The sequence below is a fragment of the Poecilia reticulata genome, chromosome 14, assembly GCF_904066995.2.
Source record: "Poecilia reticulata chromosome 14, P_reticulata-male-v2, whole genome shotgun sequence".
Classification (NCBI taxonomy): domain Eukaryota; kingdom Metazoa; phylum Chordata; class Actinopteri; order Cyprinodontiformes; family Poeciliidae; genus Poecilia; species Poecilia reticulata.
This window is the reverse complement of record NC_088843.1, coordinates 11,019,537-11,044,402: the sequence shown is the minus strand read 5'-3', so window position 1 is coordinate 11,044,402 and position 24,866 is coordinate 11,019,537. Positions and strand designations below refer to the sequence as shown.

At 36.4% G+C, this 24,866-nt stretch overlaps 1 protein-coding gene across 7 annotated transcripts in view; it reads left to right on the top strand.

Moving 5' to 3' along the window:
* The first annotated feature begins 138 nt into the window (after nt 1-138).
* LOC103475800 (sorting nexin-19-like) overlaps nt 139-24,866 on the top strand; it is a 121,442-nt gene continuing 96,714 nt past the window's right edge. For 5 of the 7 annotated variants that reach the window (XM_017308584.2, XM_081615869.1, XM_017308582.2 and 2 more), the window contains exons 1-2: nt 5,486-5,905; nt 22,902-22,953. The gene's annotated coding sequence lies outside the window, so the exon portion shown is untranslated. Of the gene's footprint in view, nt 318-5,485; nt 5,906-22,901; nt 22,954-24,866 lie in introns of those variants that run through there. The other 2 variants (XM_081615871.1, XM_017308587.2) reach the window with 2 other exon arrangements.

The following is a 24,866-nucleotide window of genomic DNA, read 5'->3' as shown; positions in this document are numbered from 1 at the left end:
AAAATTAAAACCCATTTTGTCCCTATTCTCAAGAATCACGGGTATTATAAAGTATATTTTCTCAGTAAATTCCACTGAGCCATAAAACACTGAACCGTGTCCACCTACAATAATTAATGACATTGAATACACCTGTTAAGTGCGTCCTCCAAAATTTGTTATCGGCTACGTTCTATAACGTTCTTATAAGAAAATATAAAAAATATTCTTCTGACTATATACCTTAAATTTTAAAATAGTTATCTAGCGAGGTAAAATGTGCTAAAACATCTACATTTGTCCCTCCGCTCCGAACAGGAAGACATCTATGAGCTAAGGTAGGCTAAGCTAGCTATTGTTTTTGTTCCGTTGATTATGTTTTCAGTTTAATGCTGCTTTAACGTTTTTAAACACTGGGAAATGTTATCCGTACAAAGTCAAAATTTAATTTAAGCCTCAGGTTGAAGCAGACAATATCTGAAGTGCCTTTCGCTTCAATGTTCCGCAAATGATTAGCTAGTTAGCAATAGACGTTTGAATTTTTAACATCTGCTGTCAAGATGCTTATACTAATTTATGTTTCTAAGAATAACATTGAGAGCCTTGTGTTTAAGAAATGGGGTGAAAGACAATTTTGTGAATGTTTTCATAAACATAATCTCTTCTAAAGCGCGACTCCATTAAAAGGAGTGACGGAATATGGTCTCGGATCTTGGGCGAAGTAAGGTCGTATAGTTTAGTTTTTCTTTTTGGTTGAAGGGGTAAGTTTTGGTGGACCTTAGTTTTTTGAAAAATCCAATTTATTCGGTATCCTTTAGTAAGCTATTTTAATAACATCTGACAAATTATTTTATTGAGGAAAAACCATTATCAATCAATCAAATTTTATTTGTATAGCACATTTTAGCAGCAAGGCATTTCAAAGTGCTTTACATAATTAAAATAAGATGTGACATTGAATAAACAGAGAGAAAGAGATAAAAAAAAGATAAAAACATTAAAACCCGCACCCCTTTTAAGACTTAAGTTAAACGTCGTTTAACTGGGATTCTAACCCTCTGGGACTTTAGTCAAAAACACCGTTTGACAAGGACTCCAACCTCTGGGTTTTTAGTTGAACGCAGTCAACTGGGACTCTAAACCCCGTAGAACTTTAGTTTAACGTTGTTAAACTGGGACATTTTCCGGGGGGCTTTACATCATTAAAACGTAAACAGTGAGAGAAATAAAAAGAAATTAAAAAGTAAAGATAAAAACATTAGATTAAAAAAAAAAAGATCAAAAAGGTAAAAACATCAAAGACATCAAAACCGCACTCTAACCCTAATTTAGCCAGAAGCAACTCTAAACAGGTGGGTTTTAAGTTGAAATTTAAAGGCACCCAGTGTTTCAGCTGTTTTACAGTTTTCTGGAAGTTTGTTCCAAATTTGGGGTGCGTAGAAGCTGAATGCTGCTTCTCCTCGTTTGGTTCTGGTTCTGGGGATACAGAGCAGACCAGAAGATCTGAGGGGTCTAGACGATCGGTACAGCAATAACAGATCTTTAAGGTATTGTGGTGCTAAACCGTTCAGTGATTTATAAACTAACAACAGTATTTTAAAGTCTATTCTTTGAGCAACAGGGAGTCAATGTAGGGACTTTAAAACTGGTGTTATGTGCTCTATCTTCCTGGTTTTAGTGAGAACGCGAGCAGCAGCGTTCTGGATCAGCTGCAGCTGTTTGATTGATTTATTAGTCAGACTTGTGAAGACGCTGTTGCAGTAATCAGTGCGGCTAAAGATAAACGCATGGATGAGTTTCTCTAGATCGTGCTGATACACAAGTCCTCTAATCCTGGAGATGTTCTTCAGGTGATAGAAGGCTGACTTTGTGACTGTCTTAATGTGGCTCTGAATGTTCAGGTCAGAGTCCAACACTGCTCCCAGGTTTCAGGCCTGATCGCTGGTTTTTAATGTTTTCTGTTATATGTTATTAATGTCCTTTTCACTCCACTTCTTAAAACCTGATCTGGTTTGCCAGATGTAGGTTTTCTATATGGGGTTTCTCTGCTGGGGCAAAATGGGATAGTCAGTTTCATGCAATACTACAGTTATATTTTTCTCTATGGGAATTTTTTGTAGTATTTATTTTTAACTTTTTATTTCTTGCTATAAAAAATGCAGCTTAGCTTATGTCTACTAAAGGTGCATCAGTGCAAACTGCATTGACTTTTGTCAATAACGCCAGGACAGCAGTATGAAGGTAGGCCTTTCCACTGAGTAAGAAAGAATCAAGTTTTGTAATTGCCGTTTAAGTCTGAACCTCAACCAGACTGAATTACTGTTGCATGAGACAGCTTAAGACAGCTGTGCATCTAAAAAAAGAAATGCAGCCAACCTCAATGTACCAACCACATGTTGACTAATCTAAAACTGCCTGTGAATGTAACTCACTGAAGGTTACAAACTAGTGAGTTCAAAGTACCTCTGCTACTTTAATCTACAGTTATAGAGTGAAATAAGTTATGTATTCATACATATATCTATATTTTTATTTGTCTTTAGCTGATCTTCAGCTCAGATATCTTACTGATGAGATACTTTTTTATACCTTGTATGAATCATTTCAAAATTGAAATATTCATTTGATTTTACTTCAAAATATTTGTAAGTCATTTTATTTGTTACTATATTTGTGATTTGCTAGCCATGTTTTCTGTCATTTTCCTTTTCCTACTGCATGTGTGTAGGAATCATGTAAAATTACATGAGTAGGCAATCTTGTGGCAGTGTGCACTTCCAAAATGAAAGTAAACACTAGATGGTGCTGTGGACCAATAACAGTAGATATCATGCGTAGCTAGAAACTGGCACATCTGAGTCATGAGTCACAAAATAATGCTTATTTATGTCATAAACATTAGTTTTTAATTAATTCTTTGAGTCAGTTTGGTAATTTTTGCAACAACCTGTTTGTGAACTGGCTTGTTTTAATGTTTTGATAGGACGTTGGTCCAATGTCCTACCATTGCGCCAATGCAGTGATAGATTACGTCTGATTAAAGTTTGATGTAGTTTTAAATCACATAAAAATATTTGTTATTCCTCCAACCTTAAGGGTGACTGATAAACAGAAATAATTTTTTTAGTGCTCTTAGTGTAGCACTTGGCAAATGGAGAGCTTTTGTTTTTCCCCATATTTATTAATAAATTTTTTTTATACTTCAAAGATTTCAACATTCACATTTTTTAGCTTCAGAAAAAGTCTCAAAGTGAAAATTACATTTCATTTACTACTCTTTGAAACAACTTTAAATTGTTTTGCAGTCATGGTTATTGGTTTTGCTGAGTAATAACTCACTTGCAAGTAATGAACTAGACTGGTGATCATCAACTCTTCACCTCAACATAATTATAAAGATTCAGCTTGTTGATGTGACGGTTTCATGAAAAAAGGTCATTCTTGACATAAACATTAACATTAACATTTTTAAAGTAAGAACATAAACTGATTTAAACAACTGGAGACATACTTGAATCTGAAAGTTATCTTCTGACTCCCTCTGGTCTGTATTTGGAAGGTGAAATACTGATTAGAAAAAAAAAACTGTAAAGGCATCAAAACTGAAAACTCACTTATTTTTATGCATAAACAAATCACATGTTCTTTGATATAATTTGTTTTTGTGTTTACTAAAAATTAGATAAAGGTTAATACATTCTTTGGGGACCTCTTATACCATCATTTTTTATCACTACTTCTTTAAATCTTCCCTTTGTGTTTAATGTTATTTACATTTTATTGTGGAATTAAAACAATGTAAAAAAAATTAAAAAATATCTTGTTGGTCATACAGTCCTTGGAAAGAACATCATAATTGCTTGATCTGACAGAAAAAGTCAGCAAAATCCAGCTGCATGTTTTTCAGGAAGTGAAGTATCTCTGGCATTTTTTTTAAACTAATTTATAAATTTTTTTAAATTAATAAATTTTTCATTACCACAGTAGACTGTAAATTAAAACTTAACAGCACCAGTGTTTTATTTTAGTGTGTTTGGTCATATCCAATAAATTATTAGAAATAAAACTTAGGAATCCTTTCTGTCACCATGGCAAATATCTGGCTTTTTTGTACTGGTCTTTAGTTCAGTGAAACAAAAATTCAAATTGCATATGGACAACAGCAAGTTTAGCACAGATGGCTTAATAATAGAATCATTACTGTGTAGAAGGTGACTCTGACATAATGTGACCCTTGTGCCTACTTTAAACATATTCACTCGTGCTGCTGTTCAATTTTTTTGTCTGAATTTAAAAGGTGGTTAATGTTTGATGTGTGTACAAAGTTACAGAATCTACTCAGTTAGCCGAACTTCCTTATATTAGTTTTACCACTTGGCATGATGAAACTGATTTACTGTATAATATAATGAAATTGCACGGTATTGTATTTTTGTCATAAAGTAAATTGATCTGAACTGAATATTCGACCGGTTTACAAAGTAGCTTGAGATTACTTGTGTTGTAATTTGGCACTAGATAAATAAACTGAATGGAAGTAAAACACTGATACAAGATCAGAAAAGTTAAATATTTTGGATTCAGCACCAAGTATGGATGAACCCATGTGAGGGGAATAAATCAAGATGGGGTGTTGATTTTTATAATCAACACTTTTAGTTCACTGTTCTGTAAAAGTTTCGCAAAATACATCGTCACTTTTTTGTTTATATATTTACAGCGTTTGTAATTAAAATGTTCTCTTAACCTCTCGATGCTAGGGGGTAGCAGCTATCACGAGTTACTGACATCTCTGCCAATTGTGAACAGACTCCAGTTTGTAAAATGCCAATTACTACTACTTATGCACATAGCCAGAAATATCATCTCTTAGTTTTAAATGGATAAAACTGAACTCGCAGTGATTGTAGAGGAGTTCTTCAGATTGCATTAGGCTTTCTTTCTAAATGAAGGGGTGATTTTCAATATTGTGAAATACTTCTGCTTTGACTTACTCGAACACAAGTCGGTCGTCTAGATTTATTCATGTAAGAGCCTGTTTGAGGCCCACATTAGCCTAAGGAGGACTTTGATTTATGCTTTCAAAAACCTTCATGTTGATTTTACTCTATCTTTAAATGTCATCAGAATATAAGCAGTCTTGAGTTTTGGTGGGAGTTTTTGCTTTTGGACAGTTATTGTGTTGAATTATTTTGAAATTCCTTTATCACCTACACATTCATTTTTGCCAAACATTTTGAGAAAACATTCAGCAGACATTTCTCCTTCAATTTTAATTCTGAATTGTGTAATCTTATCTTATCGTGACAAGGAAATGAGTTTATCTTCTCGAATCCTGCAGGTTACAAACTCGGGTGGCGCTGTTAGAAGTTAAACTGTTCTGCAAAAGATGCACATGGAAAAAAAAAGTTTCTTTATATTGCATTCAAAGCTGTTCAAAAGTAACATTTTGAGAAAGAGGAGTTTGTGAGTCCTTCTCTTTTATGTCTTTGAGCTGTTTGGGAGCGAGGGAGGGGAGGCACAGGGAGGAGGGGGTAGGTGGAGTAAGGTTGGAGTCCCACACAAGGGGAATCACTGGCAAAGGAGCCGTTTCATACAGTTCTCCTTTGAGCTCTCTGTGTGCCTCTGTAATATCTGTCAGTCTGCATGCACCTGTGTGTTTTAGCACTCACTGGTTTCTCTCACTCCTACAGGTTGTTTATCTGTGTTGTCACGTTAGTAGCCCGTGCAACAGGCATTGGAAGGGAGACAGAAATTAACCCGGTACACTTACAATAACAAAACTCAGAGCAGAGGAATTGTGTTTGGAGAGGTTTTTTTTCTTTTTTTTTTCTCCCCTCCATCTTGAGACTCAACGAATCCGAGGAACAAACTTGCCTTGTTGGAGCCGAGGACTGACAACAGACAGAGTTATGTGAAGAAAAGGGTGAGTTGCTCACAAACAGCTGAAGTTACTTTGACTTGTTTGGCTTCAAACTAAATACACAGAAATGTTTTGCTAGCTTGTAGATCTTTCCTTGTAGAGGGGTTAACTGTGCAGAACTGAAGTTCTGATGCAGTTTTCTTCTACTTGCGTTGTTTTTATTCCTGCGTGCGTGTGTGTGTGTGTGTACACATGCATGTGTGTTGTGTTTTTATGAGGTGTTGCCTGCTCTGTGCTTGGTCTTTGGAGTAGACTCAGCTGCTCTGCGTCTCTCCGGGTATGTCTTGTTGTGCCGTGATCATTTGTACAGACATTTCACATGTCCAGAAATAAACACAGTTACTGGAACACACGTATTGCCACACACAGGAAACAAGAAGACGGTATAACGTCTTTACTTTAGATCAGACACTAGATCAGGGCTGTTTAGTAGTTGACTTCAAATAATTTGATTTAGTCCTGAAAATATACATATTTTTTACACGTTGTTTAAAATTAAATTGACTCTGGGTTCTTAAAATTTTAGCCTCAGATGGTGTTCATTGTTACAACTTGTTGCTATGTGCAGTTGTCAGTGATGATGGCGGGTGAACTTAAATGCAAGCTGAGCTTCAGTGGCTGATGTGTGATGAAGATAAAATATAGTTTAGTAAAACTAAGGAAACCAGTGTGGTAGATGGTCAATGATTCAGAAAACCAACAACAAACTGATGAGAAACGCAAGAAAACACCTGAATCTTACAAAGAACATCAGAAAACTTGGGTGTATATGACCTCTGAGGGAGGTAATGAATAACCACAGGCAGGTGTGGCCGTTGGTAAAGTGAAACCTGGACCAGGAGCCCAACGGACATGATGTACATTTATTTGCAATTGTGCAGTGGTTGATTTGTTCAGAGATGGTGTTAGGTATTAGTTTAAATAACTTCCTTGAAAGTTGTTTTCCTTACATAATGTTAACCACTGTTTACCAAACAATGCCAGGAGCTTAATTTGATGTTTGCAGATGAGCCATTTATTAACCAATGAGTCAACAGTATACAATGAATGTGTCTTTATGTTTTCTATTTCTGATATTTGTTAAGCAAATGTTAAGAACATGTTTCTTTTATTATTACAGGAAACCCACAAAAAGAGTAACCAGGAAAACTAAATCAAACCTTTGATGTTGGATGAAATTAAAATATAGCAACATGGTGTTTCACACTTTTACCAAAAGCCTGATAAATTTCAGGAAAATCTGCTTAAATCCATAAATGTCTTAGAAAGCATGAGCTACATGTTTTGTTTCTACCCTATATTATTTGGTAGGCTTTAAAATTGAATGAACTAATCAGACTTTCTTCCAAATGCCTTTTTCCCGGTTGTCCTTGCAGTGCGACTTGCTAATTAATTTTTTTTCACAAATTCTGATTTTCATAGAATATTCAATAATTTTTCTTGAAAACTTTATAAATGTGCTATCGTTCCTGCAGTAGTATTGACTTAAACAGACACTGAAGGAATTGTGTATTTATCTCCATTTATGGATTTAAGCAGATTTTCCTGAAATGTATCTTTTTTTTTTTTTTTTCCCCACTGAGCTAGAAAAAATTAACATGCGGTTGGTTGATGAGTTTACAGTCCAAAAGTGGTGGGGAGTCTCTGGTTTAGTTTTTAATTATGGGAATCCGGGGTTTTGCCTGTACTTAGGAATTGGATCATTTTGACTCTCACCCAAAACCAATCTTGAAAAAATATTTAATTGTCTGGCTGATTGATTTGATTTAATGCATTTAAAATAAAAATTAATATAGTGATTTTACATTCATTCTTAAATATAGAAAAATATCTGAACATTTTTCAACATATTTCTAAAATGATTGCTTTATATTAGTTTATTGTATTTGATAATTATTTGGTACAACTTTTGCTTAAAGGAGTTTAAATTTATGCTTAAAGGAGTTTAAATTTAAATATCTTTGTTTTATATTTCAAAAGGACAGTTTTATTGCATTTCATTTTTTGTAACTACAGAAGTTTGAGCATAAAAACATCCAAATAGAAACACAACTCTAACAATACTTGATGTACTTGAATATATAAATAAACTCTTTATCCACAACATGGGAATATATTGGTTGTAAATAAACAACAAATACAACAAATAAAAATTAAATCAAAAATCTTAAGGTAGCAGCAGGCATTTCTAAATTAGTGTGTTGGATTAAATGAATAAAAGTTTAATATAGTCACTTATGGATGCATGTTGTATTTCAGTAATAAATATTTTTCAGTTATTTCTTATATTTGTGTTTGAGTACATTTTAATTTTGAGATGACTTTTTTGCAGTTAACAACTCCTGTTAACTGCATGAGAAGCGTTTCACATGAGCTTTTAAAAGTTTTACAGTGCACACCATCAGATAGGTTATTTCCAAAAACAAATACACTCTTGTTGATGATAATAAGGTTGAATGAATTATGGATCTGGTTTAACAAAGACTATAACACTAAGCCCACTGAGAGCTTAACTTGTTCTTTTCTGTTGTGAGTTATTCCGTTTTAAAATGTACATGCTGTCCCAGGATATCCTGCAGGAAAACTGATAAAAATAGCTTTTCTGCTCTTATTTCTTTCTCAGGTTTCTCCTGGAGGCACTCCTCTTAGAAATACTGACATAATAGTTCTCACATTTCTGTAATCTACAAACAAATCAAATCTGCTTTAAGCAGTACATTTGTTTGAGATTTAAAAAGATTTAATGAGTTGTTGAGGAAATGCAAAGTGAACACCAAAGACAATAAGTTATTGACAAATGTATAAAAGGATGGTGGTGGTTGTTGGGACAAGAACAGCATGTTTCGGTCTTTGCGTGCTTCACATTCTTAGCTGCTGACCTCTATGGAAAATAACAACAGCTGGCCTTGAAGGTCACACTGCCATAGCCAGTGGCTGAGACTGACTTTTTTCTGGTATCATGGTTGATGTTTGCAAACTCATTGATCTGCTCAGTATCTATGGAGCAGGTTATTTTGGGAGCTTTTTCAGAATTATTTGACTGTTCATGAATCCATTCACTATAAAATCTTTATCTGATACATTTGACAGAACTTTATCTCTTTACCGAGGACAAGTATGAAGTTAAGTATGAGCTCCCAGTGACAGGATATGATAGAAAACCTGTTTCTTTGTTGGCATGAAAAGACAGTCTCAATGTCCCAATGGCGTGATCACACACCATTTCACTAAACGGTTTAGAGTAATCCCTAAACAAACCAGAGGGGCTTTAGAGGCAGTGAAAACTTCTGCTTGGCTCGTTGTACACAAAGTAAAACATCTATTAACAAAAATAAACATGTTCTTTTTAAAAAGTAACCATGACATGAAGTGTAGTCCAAATTCTAAGACCTCTTTATGCACTTGGCTTTCTGTATGCATTTTTAAAGCATATATTTGTACAGAGAACAGCTGGTGGACCGCCAGAAGCGAAATGTTCTCCACAGTAAAGACTGCTTACATCATAGCTGGAAATATTTGAAAGTTAATATTTCTGATTGTTTGGAGGAACATTTGCACTTGGAGAACCTGGCAAAAGTATTCACACCACTTGAACTTTCATGTTATCCCATAACAACTCCAAACTTCAGACAGTTTATTTGGATTTCATGTAATTTACCAAATAAATTGTGAAGTGAAAAAAAAAAGAGCTATTTTTGTTACAAATACTAATAAATTAATTTGTTAATTTGTTTTGGGTTTGTCTAACATCCTGGCAACTAAACTGAAAGCTTTCCCATTTTTCTTTGCAAATCAAATTAAGCAGATAAAGAGCATAACTAAACAGTTTAGTTACATTTAGAGTCCTAGACGCTACGAACTGTAGGTTTGGACTGTAAATGGGCCACCCACATGAAAATGCTCTAATCTTAACCAATGGTTAATTTTATAACAAGTTCCACCTTTTTAAATACCAAGATTTATGAGTGACTTTGACTTTTTCACTTTGTTCTAACTTAAAGAAAGTAATGAAAAACAATATATTTTTCCATTAGCGTCTTGTTCACACATTAGGTCTAATTATGCATTTTATTGTTTGTAGTTAAGAAATCTCACATAAAGTTTCCCAACACTCCCTGACCTCCGCATCTAACATGGAGGCTGTGACAATATGAGTAAAAAAAACATTTATGTCCACTTTTAAACATTTCTACCTCATGAAACTTTTCATACACTCTTCTTTCAGCAATCTCTTTTAGTGAACATGTTGCTTCAATTATTGAAAGTACAAAATCACAGAAATACAGGTATTTGTAATAATTATCATAGTCCCTGAGCAGTCATTTAGAGAATCCCACCGGGTTTTGAACTTAGAGTTGGCATATTTTTAAATTTGGTTTCTTGTCATTCTCAGATCCTTTGGTAGAATTACAGTTGTCTTCAGAGTACCACTGTATATATCCTGTAGACTCAGCCCCAGGACTACCAGTGGTTCTTATACCACATTTTGAGAACTCTGGATTTGAAGTATTCCATCGTAGCTCAGGCTGCAGCTCCAGGATTGTTGTCCTGCTGTCCACCTTGTGTAATCTTCAAGGGACCAACAGGTGCAAAATTGACTTTAAAATCTCTGGAAATAGATAATCATAGAAATATTTACTAAGGATGTAGGATATATCTGTATCAGACGATGTTAGTTATTTTTTAACGTATATGTATCGGTCCGACAAGTAAAATGGGATCGATATGAACAGCTGATGTTGTTTCCTTCTTGTTGTTTGTGTGTGTTTCAGTCATGCGACAGTGATGCAGCACAGGATTATGGGGCGTTGAACTGGAGCAGAGAAGCGGCGTTAAATGGGGTTGAAAGTGCAGGAAAATTTTCATATTGGTGCATCCCTAACAATTACTGCTTTGTAGTCTAAAATTAAGAACACAAAAATGTGTGTACACTAGTCTTTAGGTTTTGTCTTTATCCTCTTTAGCCACTTTAATAGATAAGCTTTAAGCCATATTTTTATTTTTTGTATCCAGGTAGCCTACAAGATGTTTTGCACCTTGTTATACCCACAAACACCTTTGCCAGTGATGTAGATGGTGCACTCTGCTGCCCATTTGTTGCAACCGCTACGGTTTGAAGGACATTTATTTTCCAGTTTTTCGTAAAGCTACACTTGTGCTTTGCAAACATCAGCTTTAGCGCAGTCCTGCTGTCTGTTCGTCAGTGAAGGGATGAGAACCATCCACTAGGGAGCATGTCAAAGAAAGATTGGTGTATTTCATGCATCACACCTGTCAATTTAAGTATATCTTTTGGTCCCCTGATAAATGGTAAAAACCCAGACATTGTCATCCATCAATGAAATCCCCCGGATGTGAAAAGTGGATATGTCCGGTGGGGAAAGAGGACGTTTGGTCACCTTATCTTATCTGACCAGAGCATCTTCTCCCACATGTTTATTGGGTTTCCTACCTGGCTTGTGGCTTCCTCTGGTTTTCTTTCAAGATGAACTTTCTACATAAAATTTCAGAAAAGCACACAACAGTTTCTGTTGTGTGTGAACAATAGTTATCCTATCTAACTGACTTGTATTTCATGGGTTTCTTGGCTTCTTCTCTCATTCTTGTCTAGCCTGTTAACTTAGGTGGACAACTGTGTCTTGGTAGGTCTGCCTTTGTGCTACATATTTTTTTTGTTTTCAGATGATGGCTTGAACTTGGACATTCTTAGTGAGATGTTAGCTTATATCGGTTTGCGTTGTATAACTGCATAAAACCATCTTAAATCTCTCAAATATTCCTTTATAAACAAGTTATTTGGAAAAGTAGTTGCTTTATATTTAGGAGTACTGCATCTCTGAACTAGAATGTGTGACTACCTATAGATTTATCTACTGATAAATGAGTAAGAGTAGTACTTTTTTCAGGCATAGGCATTTTTTTTCCAAAGTTGGCAGAAATGACTAGTTTTAACCTGTTCTCCTTTTTCCTCTTAGGACAACTCCTCGTAAAAGGAACAACTCTAATAAACTAATTCCTGCTACGCCTGCCAAACCGCACGCTTGCCGTCGGCTATAAAATATGAGCCTCCGCTTCCCCTTTTCACTGCTGACATTGCCCTTTTGACCTCTTCTCATACCTTTTTTCTGTCTCCATTGTCTTCTGCTTTTTAAAAAATCTTTTTATGTCTGTTATTGTTGGGCTTATTTTGGCTTTTGTTAAGTTTTCAGGTTTTTGTGTTTTGTAATTCTCAGTCAATTATTAGTTAGTGGTAGTCATGGGTAAAGCAGTTGGACAAGTGTATCGCTTTAGAATGTTTAAAACTGCTTTTAAAGGTGAAAGCATTATTAGTTTTTACCTAGTGAATAGAAAGCGATCGACCTCAGTAGATATAGAGTTTTCTTTAGCCTTGCTGACATTTTAAAACTAGGATAGCCTATTTTATTGGTATGTTATTCAGCTTTTTTGGACAGATTTTTTTTATTTTTTATCTCACATTATTTTTTTCACCATAAAGGTTTTTTATAGCATCTTTTTATATTTACTTGCAAAGTTTTTTTGATGGTTTCTTGATATAAACATCTATGTATGAGGTAAAAATATAGTTGGATGATATGGCTGAAAAACACAAACTGAAACATATCAGTCAACATATAATTATTGATTAGTTTTTTGTTTTAAATATCCCAAATACTGCCAAACTGGTGTCGTGACCTTTTGTTCTTTTTCTTTTAAGCTGTTGCACTGGGTTTCTCTGTACTGTTCTTGTTTGTCTTTACTGAGTTATGGGGCACAGTGTTGAGGTGGCCAGATGTATTGTGGGTATTCTGTGGATGCTTGACATTTCACAGTGGAGCGTAGCGATTGCCTACATTTCTCGTGACAAATTTCTTCATTTTCCACAATCCGAATAGATACCTGGAAGTTTGATGAATGAGATGGCCTACCTCTGTTTCTTCTCCCCTAGGCCTGCCATCGTACAGCTGTCAGTGCTGCACAAGGAGTGTTGATATTATACTGCGCACACATTATTTTCCTGTAATACATACAAGGCAGGAGAAAAATAAAGTCAGCTCATTTTCTAAAGATTACATACGTTATCTTGATCAATTTACCTATGCTTATTTCATTTTAAAGGGAAAAAGACTGTGCCTAATGTACAAACTTCCTGTTTGTGGAACCTCACTATGTCTTTGCTGTTAACCTGCTGGCTTCTTCTAAGAAATCTGGCTCTTGACCAGAGAACAGACCCAAAATAAACAACATACTGTGAGAGGATTAAGGGCATTGGAGAGCTTCTAGAATTACAGCCCTCAGAACATATCCAGATGTTGCTTTCCTGTTTCTGCTCAGGTAACACGCATGACAGAGTTGTGGTTTGAGTCCAGAGTAATGAAAGCAGTTCAAGTTGAGCATCCCCGTTCATATATTTACGCTAGGACTTTAGCCAGAAGGATTAGCATGCTAGAAAAGCAGAACTCTGTGCAACGTTCCAAAGGCTCTTTGCCACCAATTGATTGTATAATTTACAACAGGACATGGATGGGGGGCTGGGGGGGGAGCTTGAATTTAAATACTGAGTTGGAGAAAGAAGTTAAAAACAGTGTTTGACCACTTGAGGTGTAAAGGAAAGAGAACATTCTAGTAAAAAAACACTAGACATCTCTCTTGTGGTTTGATGATAGACGCACATTAGGCCCATATTGAGATCTATACCAATCAGAAAAAGTGAAGAGCTGGACCCTCCTCTGATTGGCTGTGTTCATGTGTGCTGTAGTGAGACAGAGAGATAAGTAGGCTAGGCTAGCATGGATGAGAAGAGAATATAGAAAATTTAAGGTCTGAGCCATCTGAAAATCATTAGCTATCTGACACAGAATCATCAGCCTACAAGGTCGTCTGCGTCGCACTTGTTGGGGTGTGTTATGACGTTATACTTGTGCCAACAATCTGAACATGCAGTGAAACTGTTGTGAGTGCATATATCTGTGTGAACAAACAATAGCTTGTTTGTTCACACAACAGGTGCCAGAAAACACCCAAAACATCGTCTGGCACCTGCTACTCTGACTCTTCTCCTTGTGTGCGCATTTGGCCCGATGTCTGTGTTCACAACTTAACAAGGTGTATGTAAATGAACTACTTTAAACGATTGGATCTGATTTTACCCAATCGCTGACATTTAGCCGTGACATGAAGCTACACTATGAAGCTTACAGGAAATTTCATGCGCTGCAAACAACCATCCCCCTCTGCAAAGAAAGAAGTGCTAAGTTAGGTAGATCTACAACATCTTTGCCAGCAATATAACATTTTAAACATTGTTCTTGCTATGACTTTTAATTTTAAGTCAATATTTGGAAGCATGACCAACATGGACTGAATAGCTTTATTCACTTACTTGCTGACTTAATAATTCCTCTCAACTTAACCGCTATTAATTATCCAGAATCACACATCTTGTCATATGCATGCTCCTCTTTAACTCACTTCACAGGTTTTCAATGCATTTCGACATGGGGATTCAGTTGGAGTTATGTTTGGTGAACAATTTGTCCAATTTGGCCATAGGTTTTGGATTATTAACTTGTTCAAAAACATGTAATAAAATACCCCATTTTCAGCATCTTGGTAGAGCCATCAGTTTATTGTTTCCATTGTCTAGATCACCAGGTTTTTATTTAGTCTCCTAAATTTAATATTTTAAATCAGTGTTTTTCAAAGTGTGGCCCTCTTAAAGTTTTAGGGAGGATGAGGAAAAAAAATAAAGAAAATTGATTCTAATAAACTTTTTAATTATTATTTTTTTTATCATAAACTCCTCATGCGAGCATAACAAGCATGAATGGATGCATTTTTTTATATGAAAAAGAGCCACCCCGTTGAGGACATTCCTGAAAAAAAAAAAGACAAGAACTCGCAGCCAATCAAAATCAAAATGCATCAACCAGCACGTCTGCTAAATGAATGTAATAGTGAATAGTAAATGAAACAATGACATAGTTTTAATTTTCCAAAAGAAAATACTTGATCCTATGAACTGATGATATGACAGTTCATATGATTAAATGTTTTGCTGCATTGTGAGTTTGCACAGGGGGTCCCAGCCCAGAAGCTAATTCTGTTTGTGGGCCCCATTTTCATAGAGTTCATGTTACCAGGCATTCTTTGCGAGGACCCTGTGACCTCTTATGAGAGAAAAAGCCCACAGATTTCCCACCAATCTTATCAGTGAATATGAAGTTCTCTATTCAGCATGAAAAGCTCAGTTTTATTCTCATCTGATCACAGTAAAGGGTTCAGGTGAAAGTTTCAGTGAACGTAGGATTGTGTTTTCTTGCCATGACTTGACTACATTTGTAATAGTTTTGCAGGTTTCCTGGTGTTAAGACTTTGATCAGGAGTTCACATTAAAGTTCCTAAACTGAGAGGGAAAGCTTTAAGCTCTAGCAATGTCATTCTTTGTGACATTTATAAACTTATGCCAGCAGATTTTGATAAATAAAACATGACTGTACAATGCAAGTGTTCAAATTTGTCTTGTGGGGATTCTCTCGCTCTCAAGATTTAGGCAAACTACTAAAACTCTAGTTTTGTCATGATTGAATGTTTTCTAGAGTTTGTTTTATCTGAAATACAGTCTGTGTGAAGTTGGTCTTGGCTGTATGGAGCCATTTGTCACCAGCATAGCTTTGAAAAATAATGTAATGTCATGAAAATTACAAACATCACTCAGCGTTTGTAAATGTTATGGCTGGGCAGCAATGCCTGCTTTTACCTGTGTTAGTGTTGCTAGATTTATGTAAACGGATGTGAATACTAACCCACAATCCTGCATGTGAGCTCTTCATTCCAACTTGAATAAAGGAGTGAGTGTGAATGCACATAGCTGTTTATCTTGCGTGTCTTTGGTCCTCTTTCATAAATAAAGCACTTTCAAGTAGTGCTTTCTTTTCTAGGTGTGATTCTTTTTAAGATGTGAGGCAGCATGTGGGGGTTAGAAGTTAACTCGCTGCTGTTACATTTCTGAGCCATAAAGGGAAAGATTCATAGAGCTGAGTTGGCACTTTATGATAAACTCACCAGTTTAAATTGTATTTAGATTATGAGCTGGAATATTTAGTCATAAATACTCGAAGCGGTTCACCAAAGAAACATTTAAATTAACCAGAAGTGTTTATGTCAAGGTTTTTATTGCACTGATATTTTCTCTTCTTGATGTTCTGCTCTTTGTAAAGTAACCCTTTGATTCTAACAAGCTATTAGCTGACTAATTAGATGAGCTGTTGACACACCCAGCTAATCTGTAGCCTCCTGATTGCCAAACCTGATGCTTTGAACTCCTAATGTTCTTATAGACGGCTTTAGATTAATAACGGTAACACATGGCACTCCTTTAGTTTGCTCAAAATAACTTTTTAAACAGCCAACTTGTCTTGTAAACGGTAGAAAATTGAGGCATTTACCAAGAGCGCGCAGAAACAGACAACAATGGGCACTCTGCTTATACAGAGGAAACTGGCATGTTTTTAAACGGACTGTAAATTGTAGCAACGGTATGAACGGTATGTGTTGTTGGGAAAACAACTTTAAAAAAAAATTTTTTTAGCTTTACCTTATTTCACCTGTTGCACTCTTATCTGCAGGTGTTTGTGCAAATCAAGATCAGAGGAGAACTGTAAATGAGTGACTATGAAATGACATCATTTTGATGGGGTATATTTGTATGATTTTGCTTGAATGATGGAGGCATGCTCCCAGTATACCCAGTCATGCCACTTGCCTGTTTCCAGCTAACCTGTTCACCTGTGAAATGTTCCAGACATTATTGGACCATTCAGTCGGTTCTTGCCCCGACTGAAACCTTTTTGGAACTTGTTGCAGGCATCAATTTAAAAATGAGTAAATATTTGCAAAAACACAAAATTTTCCATTTGAACATTAAATATATTGACTTTATATTCAGATTTGAAAATTGTCATCGCTTTTATTGGTGTTTCCAATTCATTGGGATTGTGGTTGTATGCACTGTCATCTTTTAAGAGCTGATTTATAATAAATAGTATGCTAGAATATTAAAGTTGAGGTTAAATGAACTTTTAAAAATAATTTTGAATGCAACTTTTTGGTGTCCTTACATCTAATACATTTTCTGAAGGTTGATTTATCTGATTTAGGCTAAAAAACATAATTTAATAAACCTTTGCAGTTTGGATTTATGTTCATATTATGATTTATTTGGTTTCCCCCGTTTTATTCTCTGAAAATCTATGCCTTGTTTCTCAGTGAATTGTTTGTCTGTAGTTCTTTTATTTCTCTTTGCATCTCCACTTTACTTTTTTACATGTATCTTTTTCGCTTCATGACCTTCGGTCTTTCTATGTACATGTAAACATGCACAGATTGTTCCTAAAGAGCAGCGAATGCAACACAGAAGGGACGACCTGTCCGTGTGTTTCACAGAGCTTTACTTTAAGGGCGAGCCTTGCTACTTGGTTAAACAAAAGGGCCTCCATGTCGGTCCTCTAGATAAACATACTTTCCCTGAGAAAACACGGACACAGTTACACTTTAACCTGCTTGAGGAGGCCTCAACCACATCCTCCTGGACAGTTTAGTTCAGACTGGGCTTTAGTTCAGACCCACAGTGGGAATCATGCGCTGCACGTGAAACCATGCTGGCCTATCAAACAATGGAGCCTTTGACAGCCATGCCCTCCCTCCCTGGTCCACAGTACAGTCAGAGCACTGTCTCTCGAGGGCTTGGATGTCACTCCCCATCTCTGTTGTGCTCCCCCGGAGCTGACCAGCTGGCTTCTAGGGTCTAGGATGTGAAAGCATCAGCACAGAAGAGCTACAGTCAACATTCGGCACCGACTAGCTGAACTCGGCCCAAATATTCCCACCATAAATACCTTGACAAGCTTTGTGATTTCAGACAATCAATACCACAAAATATTCACAACATAAAAATTAAGCTCAGTATAATATCACCAGTTTTGGGTAACAAAATCCTTTCCATGTTCTCAAACTTCCACCATTTTTTTTGTGTGACTGTAGTGCATCATTATGAAATGGAAGGAAAAGAATGTCCTTAAAAATAAACTTCAGGACTTTGGGTATGTCCAGTTTTGCTTCTTTCTTTTCCCAGTAGTTCTTTGTCAGTCAAATTGAAAACAAGTGACGCCTCCCAATTTGAAAAGGGAAAGAAAGGATTAAAAAAGGGGCGGGTTCATTCAGTTTGTTTGTATCCCCATTAGCCACTGTTGTGTCAACGGCATGTTGACAACATGCCAAAAGGAAAAGAGAACGAGATGGGTGTGACTGAAAAACTTGCAGAGAAAAAGAAAAGAAATTTAGTGCACGATGCAGCCAAATTTGTCAAATTAACCAACATTTTCCATGGTTTAGAGGTCAAGGTCAGTGACGACAGGATACCAACAGCAGGTCAGCAAGCACTTCCGACATGACTATCATCCCAGACTTGGTGTGTTTTTGGATATGTTCAGGGCACACAGATTAGAAAAGGAAGCTCGTCAGCAATGTTACACAATTGGTGCATAAACCATTAATCTACTTCCTCAATTAAATTGATCCATAGTCTGACCAGAAAAAGTACATATTTCTTTATAGTAAAAGAAAACATTACCTTCAAAGTTAAAAAGATAATATCTGAATATACAGACTATTCTTGAAGCAGTATTGTCTGCTTTTTCATCCATTTACAGCTTTTTCAACCAGCTTCAGAAAAATACAATTAATGTCATCAATTCTCTTCCTATGTGTCGTCCTTTTTATTTTTTGTACTGTATTTGTGCTATGCATTTTTTTTTTTTTTTTTGCAAAAGTGCTACAAGGTTTATCATTGTTCCCATTAAGTAGCAGACGAGGACAGTGTCAGCTGTGGTTGAGAAGTTGTAACAGGGGTCAGGATAGTTGGAGTAGGAATGAGGAGGAGGGGGAAGAGATGGATGCAGGGCAGGAGGAGGAGAAGGTGGAGAGCGCAACAGGAGCAAATAAAAAAGATTACAGAGGTGTAGGGTACAGGATTGAGTTGGCATTTTGTTTTAGGATTATATCAATCTCTTAAGATCAAAGGATTGTGGTGCAAACATCTGCTTTTTGACATGTGAAAGCAGCCTAAAAAAATATTTTCCCATCAGACATATTTAATTCTTTCTCCTGCCAGATTTGTACATTTTTTTCCAGAGTGAATCTTCTGCACACTCCTAACCTGATGACTTATTTTAATCATTTTGTTCAAGGCATAAAAATGTATAAAATAATAAACCTCTCTCTCTCTCTCTCTTTCATGAATTCAACATATTTGTCATGTGAGAATTATAATATGTTTGAGAATAAATAAATTATTTATGTTTTCAGCTGTTAAAAACTCTGGGTTTCAACTAAATGTGGTCCTAAGAGGTTATAATCCCATAATCGGATTATTGTCATGTAAAGGAAAGTTTTGACAGTTGAGGTGATTTTCTGATTAATGCCTCTCCGGTGACAGACGGATGTTGTGGTATATTTGCATTTGTCATTCTCTTTCCGCTTCAGCTGAATGAATTGGGCTCAATGTATTTTTCAATGCTAGAAATATTGATTTTAATTGATTCAGTTACACACAGGAGGACTGTTTACAAATTAGAATATTACTTTATTTATAGGTATTAGAATAAATACTATGCATTACAAATGTATTTATTCCAATACCTTATTTTTTACAGATTACTATTACATTGTACTGCATTGTGTTGGTCTATTACTTGAAATTATAAGAAAATCGATTCTGTAAAATGAGAAAATGTGCAAAAGTTAAAGGGGTGTGAATATTTTTGCAAAACGGTTATTACAATGACATTACTCCTTGTATTTTTAACGTTCAAAAACAATTCTCACAAGTAAAGTTATACATTTTTGTGAAATAAATAACTTCTTAAGTTTGGTTTGTCATATTGAAGTGATTCCTACTCTGAGTCAGAGTGCCATGTCGTATTGTAATACACTTCATCAGGTTCTGATGATAAGCAGGAAGTAAAGTCGTATAACTGTGATGATGTTCCTCCGATAAACTGCTGCTACTGTTTGTGTTCGAATCCACATCCAGGCAGTTGGAGGGAACTGATATTTGTGTCCTGAACGCTTCCAAGACTACAAATAAAAGATGACAATCCTTGTTAGGTAGAACATAAATGCGAGGTATGGTTTTATCTAACTGTGTAGATATGTAGAGCTGCCACCTCCCCCAGGCCCAGCAGCAGTCATGTAAACAGAAAGCGCTCTGGAGGAATGCTGGACTCTGTGACCTCCCGCCCTGAGCGCAGATACAGTGCACCGAGTTCAGCTGAAGCAGCCCGCCCCATGCTGCGCCTCCCCAGAGCTCCGCCTCACCCTACCCCAGCCTGAGGCCTCACACAGTGGAAAAAACACACTCCACTCACTTAACACTAAAGCCTCGACACACACATGCATGAACAGAGACACACACATGCACTTCCTCACTGACTGACGACTGCTCCTCACTTTTTTTACTCCACCTTTACTCAGCTGTCAGAACAGCAAGTTCATAGAGTTCCTTCAGTTTCGGGCTACTTTATTTGAGATATTTTTCAGCAAGTAGGTTTACTGTACTTTGTAAATATTCAGTCCTCCCTGACTCTCATTTTGATATTTCTTGGCTCTAATTATGTCCTGATTATCCTAGATAATGCAGGAAAAGTCTCTGTTCTTGGTCTTTTAACAGTTTTTGCTATTTCAATGTGTATTTACTCAAGGATTTAAAATAATTAAAAAAAAAAAATCCTTAAGAGGAGGAGAAAAAAAGCTTACTTTCACAAAATCTAAAAAGCTCCTAATACCCTTTATTATTAGTTAGATATGCGCACTTCTTTTAAAAACCACTGACTACATTTTGTTTGGAAAAGTTAGCACCATGGAGACACTGCCATCTGCTGGTGCACAAAATGGGGGAAAAACATGGAGTCCAGGGAAAGTGCAAAGAATTTCTATAAAAATAATTTAAAAAAAAAACAAAGTTATCAAAGAGGAAATATAAAATAATCGCAAAAAAGACTAAAAATGAGATAAGAAAACACAGAATAAATTGAAAACCATTCAATCTGAGTGTGTTATACTTTTTCTATGCCCTTTGCTGCAAAACCTTAGTTCTCTTGATCTACATGTTTTGCAATTTCCTGTATGTACTAATCTTATAAATGAAGTTGCTTTTGTCTAACGCTGGTCAATCTCTATTATTTAATTTTAATTTTAGGTAAGCTAACCTCCAGGCCATCTGGATTACTTAATGAAACCAAATTAAGATTGAATTTCCTTTTAATATGATTTCTCTCTTTATCAGGAAAAAAGTCTGGATTTGGGCTGGGAGCTCGGTATATGGTGGTTGCTGCTGTTATCCTCTTGTTCAGACTCAAACTCAATGTCTATTTGCCATAAAGCAAAAGCGCCGTGCCCTAGAAACATAAAGATCAATTATTTCAATTTTTAAAAGGATAAAAAGTTACTGTGCATCTTTATGATGCACAGTAATGTCCAGAGTATTCCCCAAGTCTCGCCTATGAACTACTGAATAAGTGAATATAGAAAGTGGAAGTTGTGACGAATAATAAGGATAATAATCAGTATTGTGTTCGTTAACATTGTCACCTCACAGAAAGCAGGTTTCCTGTTCTAATTGTTAATTTGCAGGCCCTAGTGTGTGTTGCTCTCCCTCTGTGTGGGTGTGTTTTCTCCAGTAACTTTAGGTTTGCAGTTGACTGTAGAGTAAATTGGTCAGAGATGTTTGTGTTTGTTCACTGTTTGTCTTTACATCTCTGTGTTGGCCCTGTGATGCGCTAATGACCTATCGAAAGGGTAAAGTTTCCACTCCACTCGCCCATCGCAAATTATGATAGGTTCCAAGCCATGAATAACATGAAGCAAACGCATAAAAATATATTACATCTATTATTTTAACAATTATCCTGCATGTTCTGATCATTACTCATTTAGTACTTGACATATTCTATGACAGGTTTATTCTTTTGTGCCAATCATTAAATTCCCTCCGAATGTAGGGAAGCCTACACACACACACACACTCACACTGACTGAGTCACTGAAATATACTCAGCTACTTTAAACAGATGTTCACCAGATGTGACATCCAGCAGGTTAGTAAAGAGCTGGGCATATTGCTGAGCATTTTGGAGCATACATCTTTAGACACTAGTTGTCATTTTGCTGCAACAACTCTCAGTAAACTATGCATGCATGTATACAGTGCCTGTGCCCACATGTGGACAGGTGGTAGCATACACACCCACACACGCACACACACACGTCCAGAGTCTTGCACACTGAAACACACAATCACAGATAGCAGTTTGCTGAGAAAACGAGGAGCTGTCTGGTGCCATAGCAACCAATGCGGATATCCCACCCTTCTCAAGCAATAGAGGAGAACAAAAAGCAGACGTAGTAATGACAGATTGACAAGACCTGAATGAGATCTTTAAATATAAGTGCAAAAGTGAGGGCATTATATTGCGGATATGTTAAAATCGAGGAATAATCAGAAAGTGAAACACGGAATGTAAGGGGTAAAAGCGGAGAGCACACAATAATAGCAAAGTAGAGCAATTAAAATACTTTTAATATAGAAAAGCTCTCTGGGGCATGTCTGTCTGAGCCATGGCCTAAAAATATAGTTGCTCTCGCAGTCTGTCTCTGCTTGCCTTTCTCTACCATGACTTCCATTTGAACTGCTGTCTCATATGTAATACTATTATTCTGGCCCATATATCGGGTTACATAACACTCTGTACCAAATCCTGACCTCAATCTGCGAAACAGCCACTCTTGCTCTGATCTGAATATTAGACTTCACATTATCACTGGTGTATGTGGAGCACCATGGCAAAAGCACAAAGAGTCAGTGGATCACAGCATCAGTGTTCGACTGTATTTTACCGTTTGGACAAATACATCTGTTTCAGTCGTTGTTTTTCATTTTGTTTAGGTGGCTGAAAGAGCTCTTGCAGTGGACGGAGAGCGCCAACCAAGTCCCACTGGTAAGTTGAATCTTCACAGAGCTTTATTTTTCTGTCTGGCCTGCAGGTGAAAATCACACCTACTGCTGTGTGATAGACTACAATATTGGCAGAATCGCTGTTGGAAAACTCACTTTTTCTCATCGCTATCTGCCGATTTTTGGTGTGCTATGTCTGAGAGACACTGAATGCTGTTGCATCTCTCTACTACTTTATGCTAGTGTGTGTGTGTATGTGTGTGTGTGTGTGTGCGTGCGTGTCTGTGGATTTATCCTGCATGCTCATGCAGCTATTTAGATTGGTGTTGTACACATTAAGTGACTCAAAGCAGTGACGTGACCCAGTTTTGTTGCATTTTTTGTGTGCGTGCGTGTGTGTGATGTCAGCCGGATTTGCAAACCTTTTTAAGCTTTGATGAGCTATCCTAAAGTGACCTTTAGCACTTTACTGTTTGGTGGTTTTGGCGTAGATTTCAGAAAAGCAATCAACACTGATTATGCTAATGATTATAAACTTGTGGAAATCTTGCTTTAAATAATTACTTCTAAATGTGGGCGATATGGACTTAAAGTTTTATCTTAACATTTTGTGGTACTATTGCTATACCGATAAAAGTGACGATAAGAACTATTAATTCATTTTTTGGGCATGACACGGCAATCATTGCACCACAAACACAATATCTGCTCTTGAAAAACATTTCCATTTTTAAAATGCCTCTTTAGGACACCAGAAATGTTAAGAAGTGTCATTTGTATCACAAACTGCACACAGTAGCTGCATTTAATCATATTTTTAAATGCATTCATATTTATTGATAGTCTTATTGAACAAACTGTGGAAAAACTGGTAAAAATAACAATTCAGACAATGTAGAAATATGGCGGGTTTTAAACATTCATTGGAATTTATCGTGGTAACAATAAATATCACAATCAGAACTTTATCACAATAATTTATAAATTATACAATAAATGCTCACTCAGTTGCATTTTCCAGAATAAATACATGTAAGGAAAAGTGATATACAGATGTAGAAAAATACACTGGCACCCCTCTAAAGACGTATGAAAAGCTTTAATGTTGTATGTTATTGCAGAAACATTCTTAAATTGCCAATTTTTGAGAAATCCAGGCTTTTGAATATGCATTGACAGGGGAAAAACGTGTTTAAAAAAATCACCATTGGCAGCGTTATTGGTATCGCTGCTGTTGATACATTCTACAACCTTCTTTCTTTCCTTTATTTGACCATGTAAAACTTCAATGAGATACAGATTTCATTTGCAAGAGGAACGTGGGCAGAAATCTGCAACACATTACGACCTGGTCACACAAAAGTAAAACTACTGTAACCATATACACGAGTCTAAAACAAATTATAAAACGGTTTAAAAGCAGTGACCTTGATTGATAGAATTACGTTGCTTGTTTTTGAGAAGCGCTCTAAATAATTCCAATGAAATAAGATCCTGCTGAAAACCAGACGGCACTGAATCTCCTCCTATAACGTTTAACAAGGTTGAAGCACACAGAGACACAGATCTTTCACCACTCATCTTTGCACATTCTCTCTAGAGCACGTGTGGGCAGCTCCAGTCCTCAAAGGACAGCGTCTTGCAGAACTTGGTGACAGGCGGAGGGTATGACTCAAACGTTTAAATCAGGTGTTTTAGCACATCTAAAACCTGAAAGACCCCGGCCCATGAGGAGCAAAGCTGTCCGACCCGTATTGTTCAGAGTTCTGGCTTCGTTCTTATGCTCTCTTCTGTTCAGCTCGTCCCTCAGGATGCATCCCTTAGCATCTCTGTCTGGGGACTCCGATGTCCATTATCCAAGGGCAAATATTGAATTGTTTAATGTTGTTTCGGAATAAAATGGTGCGGCAAGCATTGTGATTCATAATGATGATGATAAGGGACGGATCTATCCGG